At 41.7% G+C, this 8,482-nt stretch overlaps 1 protein-coding gene across 2 annotated transcripts in view; it reads left to right on the top strand.

The window, feature by feature from the left end:
• Positions 1-315: 315 nt before the first annotated feature.
• Positions 316-8,482, top strand: part of Stau2 (staufen double-stranded RNA binding protein 2) — a 329,426-nt gene continuing 321,259 nt past the window's right edge. The window contains exon 1 of one of the 2 annotated variants that reach the window (XM_017802151.2): positions 316-339. The gene's annotated coding sequence lies outside the window, so the exon portion shown is untranslated. The remainder of the gene's footprint in view (positions 340-8,482) is intronic. The other variant, XM_029553988.1, reaches the window with a different exon arrangement.

Genomic DNA, 8,482 nt, shown 5'->3' with positions numbered 1-8,482 from the left:
CGCGGCGGGCGGAGGCAGAGGGCGCTGGGGAGCCGCAGAGCGGCCTCTCGCGGCCTGCTTCTCCGCGCCACCCTCGGGGCCCGGCGACGGAGCGGGAGGGGGATGGGGGGGCGTGTGCGGCGGGGGGGGCGGCACAGGTGTCCGGAGGGGAGGAGCCGGTGGGGCCGGGGTCCCCTGCGGGGATGGCTGGGCGGGCCTGGCTGGGAGGCCGCCCGGGCCTGCGGGGCGGCGGGGCTGCGAGGCCGGGGAGGGTCCTCGGGGACGGCCCGGGGCTGGTGGCGGTGGCTGTTTCTGTGTAATGGGCAAGTGGCGAAGACATAACTCGCCGGAATGGGGAAGGTAGGTGGGGCCGGGGGACAGAATGTATCTTGTGACAGCAAGTGCCGCCGTAGTGGCTCTTGCGAACTACTACTGTGATGGCTCGGCTTAAAGGGGTAGTTGGCAGTCATGACCTTGCCAGGGCGAAGGGAGTTGGGCGAGAGACAAAAGCTCGCTTGCAGAACCCCGAGGGCAGGGACTCCGGCCTCTGCCCAGGCGGGCAGGGAATGGTGAGGGGGACAGTTCCGCAGAGGCAATTGAGGCGAGCAGAGCTGGGAGTCTTAGGAAGGAGGCGGGGCTAATGGCCCAGTTGGGAGCGGGGTCGGGGTTGGGAGGGGGAGTTCTGGAAGTCCCTGCAATTATTATGTACAAAATTTTGCATTGTGAGCTGTTTTCTTTATGGGCCCATAAAGGTTAAGAACACTATTTGAGTAGAGATGGACCATTCTATTAGGGTAGATCCTTTAAATGAATTTCGGTAAGTGGAAATCTTCATCAATTAGGGCTCGATCTTACAATTTTGGTGAACTTGCGTTGAGCATTACTGGAATTTTTATAATTACGTTTTAGGAAGGCAAACGCTTGAAATCAAAACTGCAATGGGCAGGGGGGGGCGAGATAGTAACCTTGTAGAATTCTGCAGTAGGATGCTTCTTCCCCATCCATTTTTATTAAAATTATTTTGAGACAAGGTCTCCCTGTAGCCACAGCTGGCCTGGAACTCGAAATGGAGACCAAGCTGACCTCGAACTCACAGAGATCTGCCCGCCTCTATCTCTGGAGTGCTGGGATTAAAGGTGTGCACTATCACACCTGGCTCCATCCTCTGTTAAGATCATTCAAATATACCATCATGAATTGAATTGTGGAAAAATGTTATTCACTTAAGAAAAATCAAAACCAAGACTCACTCTCCTGGATTGCTTTGAAATACAGCAAGTTTTTCATTGTTCGGATTGTCTCTGTTTACAGCAAACCCAAGATATCACATATCACTTGATTGCGGTTTTGCTGTATTTTGCAGCAGGCCTGTGTTAAACCTGTGAAGCAGGTGAGGCTGAACTACCTGATTTGTGCAGAGTCTCAGCTCTACTAACCTTTGCCTCATCTCTCTGCATGGCAGTATGATACACATTTATGTCTGAGTGATGATTTGTTGGTAGGGTATGCTGCTTAAGTCCTCAAAAATTAGTTTTTCCTTAAGAAACAGTGTGTAAAAATGTTGCTATATAATCCAAGTAAGTAAATTTCAAATAGCATACAATTCTCAATTTTTAACCCTCTGTTTGGAAACAGTTTTCAAGAATAAGAATAATACAGAGAACATCCTTTTACCCTTTACTCCTATTTACCTGTTGCCATTATGCCCATTTATCATTTACTCTCTGTTACACACAGTTTTTTTCTACCTATGTTATTTATGGGCAAAGTAGGTATACCACAGCTTCTTTGTCAGCATGGAAAATGATTGAATTTTACATTTTACCTTACTTGGCTTGTGTGGAATGAGGTTCTAGGAAGGAATGGCGTGGTCTGCTTTTCCAGAGAACTATGAAAATAAGTAGGCTGTCTTGATGGCTCAGCCACATGGTGCTGTGTGGAGGTCAGAGGAGAAGTTGTGTGAGTGGGCTTTCTCCTTCCACCATGTGGGGATCTCACATCATCAGGCTTGGTGGAGGAGGATGGGGAGCTCAAGGACAGCGTAGGCTCCATAGTGAGAGCTAGTTCTCTCCTTACTCCATGTGGGTCTCTGGGATCCAGGGCTCAAAAATTGCCCTCTGACCTTCATGTTTGCACTGTGGCCCATGCATGCTCCCCCAATAAATAAATATAATTAAAAATATATTAAATATAGAAATAACACAGAATGTGAGGCCGAAAGGATTTCCTGTTTAGGTCCTAGAATAAGAAGTTGGTCAAAATACTGGATTCTTTTCTTTGTACCTCTGACTTCTTTAGTGTTCTTACTATTCTTTGTGGTGCTGAAAATTGAACCCAGCTCCTTCCACATTCTGGGAAAGCATTCTACCACTGAGCTATACCTCCAGCCCAACTCCATCTCTTTCTCTCTCTTTAAAAATTAAAAGTTTTATTTATTTTTATTTTGTGTGTACGAGTATATTGCCTGCATGTATGTAAGTGCATCCATGTTGTGCAGCGTCTTTGGAGGTCAGAAGAGGCCATCAGATCCTGTGGAATTGGATTACAGATGGTTGTTAGCTGCCATATGGGTGCCAGGTCCTCTGCAAGAGCAGCCAGTGCTCTTAACTGTTGAACCATCTCTCCAGCCCCTCATTTTTTTTTTTTTTAAATTAAAAACTCTTTCTGAGGTAGGATTTTGCTATGTAGCTTAAGGTGTCCTTGAGCTCCCTATCTTGCTGCCTCAGTCTCCCCTGACCACCATACCTGGCTCTTACCTCCTTTTCTTTTGTGCTCTGAGTGCTTTGTGTCTGATCATTTATATGTGTGGAGAGAAAAATAGTGTCTTGATAATATAAAATTGAACTACCTGTTAATACTAGACTGTATAGGTGCTGTAAAAGTTGCACATAGAAATGTTTGCTCAGAGGTGTTCTAGAAAATATTAGAGAGCTGCTGTCCACAATAATTATAGTTTATATTTATGTCATTGGTTGATTGTAGAAGTCCACCACAGTGTCCATTCTTGAAAACCGAAATCAGATTGGGGACCCTCAGCATTTGTCCGCTCGAGTGCTTTCATTGCCCTCCTGAGAGTCTTTACTGGAAGCTCAATGTTTGAAGTTAACATGGAGTTTACATATGATAAGTATGTATGTAAATGCATCATGTGCATGCAGTGCCTTCAGAGGCCAAAAGAGGGTATTGGTCCCCCTGGAACTGGATTTATGAATGGTTGTAAGCTGCCATGTTGGTGCTGGGAACTGAACCTGGGTCCTGCAAGAATAGCCAGTGCTCTTAACCACCTAGCCATCTCTTAGCTCTCTCCCCAAAGTTTCATATAGCTGCTTTGCCATTGTGTTATCCTAGACATTAAGTCCTTGACTTTTTCTTTTTGGTTATTTAGTTCTTTATTTTTTCTTTTGAGATACATACCCCAAGTTGGCCTTCAGCTTGCTATGTAGTAAGGATAATCTCATCCTCCTGCCTCCACCTTCCAAGTGCTGTGATGACCACTGGCTTGTGCTACCATGCCCAGCCAAGTCCTTTAGTTTGGCACAGGAAAAAAATTGAAGAAGCAGATCTTTCATAATTTAGTATTTACTGAGGAGAAGAGGACTTTGGATCTGTCTGAACTGGGTTTTAATTCTACCAATGTGCATCTGACTGTGGGCAAATAGCCTAACCTCTAGAAAATGAATCTACATCTCAAGCCATTGAGGAATAAATGAGTATAAAATTGACAGAATATGGCACATATCATAAAATTGGTGTCTGGTAAATGTTGGTGTCCCTTTTTTTTCCTCCCTGGTGGAGTAAAACTTCTGCATGCTTAAAATCTTTCAGTGGCTTTTAGAAATATTAAAATTTATAATTTAGTTTTCTTTAACAGCAGTATTTTGTTAACTACTTAAAAATGATATTCAAAAACGTTTTAATTTTTAGAGGTTTATTGATTATTTAATGTGAGTGTTTTGCTTATGTGTATGTATGTGCATACAGTACCTGCAGAGGCCAGAAGAGGGCGTTGGGTCCCCTGGAGCTAGAGTTACAGATGGTTGTGAGCTATGATGCTTGGAGCATAACTCTGCAAGAGCAGTAAGGACTGGAGAGATGGCTCAGCAGTTAAGAGCATTGGATGTTCTTGCAGAAAACTGGAGTTTGGTTCCCAGCACCCACATGGTTGCTCACAGCTGGTAGTAACTCCAGTTCCAGCCTTCATTCTGACCTCTGTGGGCATTGCACAGCATGGGTGTGCTTACATACATGCAAGCAAAATACTCAGACATAAAATAACATAAAATAAAAACAAATAAGTTTGAAAAAAGGCAGCAAGTGCTCTTAACTGTTGAGCCATCTTTCCAGCCCTCAAGAAAAATTTTAAAGGATGAATTCCTTTAAATGAATTTTTTTAAAGTCAAGTTTGAATTGATACTTAAATTTTGTGTAGTTTTTAGTCTGTGAATGAAAATAGTAAATATTTTTGCTTTCCACATCTTCAAATAGGGCATTTAGGTGAGAAAAACCTACCACTTGTGAACTGCATACTGATATAAAAAGTTTGTAGATTTTATGCATTTCCTAAAACTGCATTTATTCAGGATCATGTACATTTAACTTTTATAGCTTTTAATTTACCATGGAAAAATGTAATTTGCAATAAAAGTAATATGTTACATCAGCAGAAACAAATTGAACCGTTCATTCCTCATTAGTTGTGAGTCTTCTCCAATTTGTAGCACCCTCTCCATTTTCTTTTGGTGGCCTGGAGTCTGGAACTGCATGTCCTCATGTACCTTGATGAATATCACTGTAGGGCAGTTTGGAGATACTTGAATAGGTTTCTTTAAAAGTATGTAGTTGTAGTAGGATTGAACTGTAGCTGGATACTTTTTGGGCAAGAGGCTACTCTGGGTCTTTTGATATGTCTTGTTATTTTATCAAATTGTTGAAAACATAGGACACTGGACAAATCTTTTTATTTTTATTTTTTATTTTTTAAATGTCCGCCCGGAGCCTGGAGCCTACCCTGGGACCCCTGGGTACAACACTTGACATATCTTTAAAGAAGAAGTGAAGTCTTAAAGATACATGCCATCTCAGAATTCTGAATTGTCCATGATATACTTATAAATAATAATTTTTATATTGATGTAAGTCTAGTGTAGCTTCTTTGATGAAAAAAAAGAATAGTTTTAGAGTGGTACTTGGTTACAGAATGTTATTATAGGCATAGTAGTTGCTATTTCAGTTTATACAGCTCATTTTATAATTGAGAGGGAGGTTTATAGAGTGTGTGTGTATATATATAATTTATAAATTCATATAATACCTTTGTATATCAAGATTAGGACTTAAGAAACACACCCAGTATCTTACTGTACCTACTTCTTGAAGTCATTTGTGTTCCCAAACTCTAGTATTGGAGAAATACATACAGCCCTGTAGATAAATATTTTTAACAATTTTTTTTTTTTTGAGACAGTTTCATTGTGTAGTCCTAGCTGGCCTGGAACTCCCTATGTAGACCAGGCTGGCCTGGAATTCCTACCTCTGCCTCCCTAGTCCTGGGATTAAAGATACCACACCCAGCAAGGTAAATATTTTTAATGTAGAGTTGTGTAATAAATAAAAACAAATATGTCTCATAGTTGATTAGTGCTTAACAAGTGTGAAATTTTAGGGAATAAAGGGCACTAAATCAGTAACATGTTTTTAGTGATTTATTTATACTTTTATCTTTCAGATGAGTTGTTTTCAATTAAAAAAAAGAGAACTGATTGGGTTTTTGTTTATAGTTATATGTTGTGTGTTTTAAGAACATTTGACTAACACTATATGTTAACAAATACTTTAAATTTAAGTTTTGAAAATTTCTTGCACATGTACAATGTATCTTGAGCATGTCCACTCCTAAATCCCGCATTCCCACTTCCCTAAACCCTCCTCACATCTGCCCCTACCACCTTCATGTCCTGTTATTTTTTATTTATTAATTTTTAAAAATAAGCCACTCCAACTAATGCTGCCTACATGAGTATGGGCCACCTACAAGTGGCCACCCTCCTAAGAAATATGGCTTTTTCAGCTCCAGCAGTCATCAGTTGCCCACAGCTCCTCAGATAGGGGTGGAGTCTCATGAGTCCCTCCCAATCCATGCTGGAGTTATTTACTGGTTTGGTCTTGTGTAGATTTTGTGCAGGTAACCACAGCTGCTCTGAGTTCATGAGTGCAATGGCCATGTCATATACAGAAAACAGCATTTCACAGCGCTCTTTGCCATCCTCCAGCTCTTACATTCTTTCTGCCTCCTCGTCTGCAGTATTTCCTGAGCCTTGTGTGGGTTGATGTAGGCATCTCATTAGGACTGAGCACTCAGTAATCAATTATTCTCAGCACTTTGACCACTTATGAGTCTCTAGAATGTTGCACTTTTTAGTGAATTCAGCTTTTGAATTAAAAATGTAAAGGTTTAAGTTTTAGACTTAACATGTTCTTTTTTATTTAAAAAATATTTCATTTATTATTTTGATTTATTAATCTGTTTTTTATTTTATGTGTATGAGTGTTATACCTGCATGTATGTAAGTGCACCCATGTTGTGCAGTGCCTGTGGTCAAGATGGTGTCAGAGGTTGTTAGCCGCCATGTGGGTGTTGGGATTCAAACCTGGGTCTCCTACAAGAGCAGCCAGTACTCTTAACTGCTGAGCCATCTCTTCAGCCCCTATTGGTGTGTGTGTGTGTGTGTGTGTGTGTGTGTGTGTGTATGAATGTATTGCCTGCATGTGTATGAGTGTACCTGTATTGCGTGATGCTGGTGGCAGTCAGAAGAGGGCATTGGATTCCCCTAGAACTAGAGTTATGGACAGTTGTTAGTGGCCATGTGGGTACTGGGAATTGAACCCAGGTCCTCTGCAAGAGCAGCCAATGCTCTTAACCACTGAGACATCTCTCCAGTCCCTACACTTAACATTTTCAAACCCTAATGTTACTCATATTGAACAGGGAATTTATTTTAGGCTAATACCTAAAGCACCAAAGGAGTGTTGAATTTTAGCGGTGAAATTCCTAGTACGTTGTATTCAGTGTTGCATAATAAATTTATTTCAGACTTTAAAGCAATAAGCAAGCATTATCTCAACAGCTTCCGTGTTAGCTGCTTGTGGCCTCTGGTCTCTTATGTCTGAGGCTGCCAGCAGCCTTTAGGTGGGACTGCTGTCACATCTGAAGGCTTGACTGGTGGAAGACATTCCCCACTTTTTCTTCTGGCTCTTGCAGGATTCAGTTTTGTGGCTTTTGGACTGAGGGCCTTAGTCTTTGATGCCTGCTGGACAGAGGCTTCCGTTACTTCTTTGTTACATGTGTTCTTTCCACGAACAGCTAACAATAGGGTGTTTGTCCTTCTTCAGCTTAGATGATCAAGAGATTGGTGACATCTAAGACTTTGTAACCTTAAAAGTTGTAATCTAAAGGGGCTAGAGAGATGGCTCAGCAGTTAAGAACACTGGTTGTTCTTGCAGAAGACCTGGGTTCGAATTCCAGCACCCACATGGCAGCTAACAATTGTCTGTAACTCCAGTCCCAGGGGATCCAGCAGCCTCTTCTGACCTCCATGGGCATTGCACGACATGGGTGCACTTACCTACATGCAGGCAATACACATACACATAAAAATAATAAATATTATTTTAAAAAAGTTGTAATCTTAAAAGTAGCCTGTTGTTTCTTATTTGTTAGATACCACTTTCCACTTGTTCTTTCTAAAGAGTAAAAAAGAAAAAAAGGACTCAAAGCTAAAATAATTTGACTAAAACTTAAAATCGTCTGTAGTCAGGATCTTTCAGCAGCATACCATTCCCTTAGAAAATGTGAAAGAGAAGTAGAAAAGAAATAAAAATACAGATACCAAGAGCACTTGTAAGAAATACTAAAACATTCAAAGTAATTGTATACAGTGTATGCGCATGCCCATGCGCATGTGTGGAGATCTGAAGATGATGTTGTCTTTCTGTATCACTTTCTGCCTTATATCCTTGAGACCATCTGTCACTGAACCTGGAGCTTGCTTATTTTTGCTAGGCTGGCTGGCCGCGAGCCCCAGCCATTTTCCTGTCTCTGGGGTTACAGGTGCACATGGCATGCCCCAGCTTTTTACATTGGGTGCTGGATATCTGAACTAAGGTTGTCATGTTTGTGCAGAAGGACTCTTACCCACTGGGCTCATCCCACCAACTTCAAAGTAATTTTTTTTTTTTAAATACCAGCACGCAGGAGGCAGAGGCAGGTGGATCTCTGTGAGTCTCTGTGAGTTCGAAGCCATCCTGGTCTACATAGCGAGTTCCAGGTCAGCTGGGGCTACAGGGAGACTCTGTCTCAAAAAGACCAAAAAAAAAAAGGAATAAAAATGTATTTTTAAATTTAATCCCAGCACTCTGCAGAGGCAAGCAGATCTCTGTGAGTTTAAGGTCAGCTGATCTACATAGTGCGTTCTAGGTCAGCTGGAGCTACAGGGAAACCCTGTCT

The sequence above is a fragment of the Nannospalax galili genome, unplaced genomic scaffold (genome assembly GCF_000622305.1).
Source record: "Nannospalax galili isolate Female #2095 unplaced genomic scaffold, S.galili_v1.0 scaffold102, whole genome shotgun sequence".
In the NCBI taxonomy this organism is placed as follows: domain Eukaryota; kingdom Metazoa; phylum Chordata; class Mammalia; order Rodentia; family Spalacidae; genus Nannospalax; species Nannospalax galili.
Note: the sequence above shows the minus strand (reverse complement) of the source record. Positions and strands in the feature narration are given on the sequence as shown.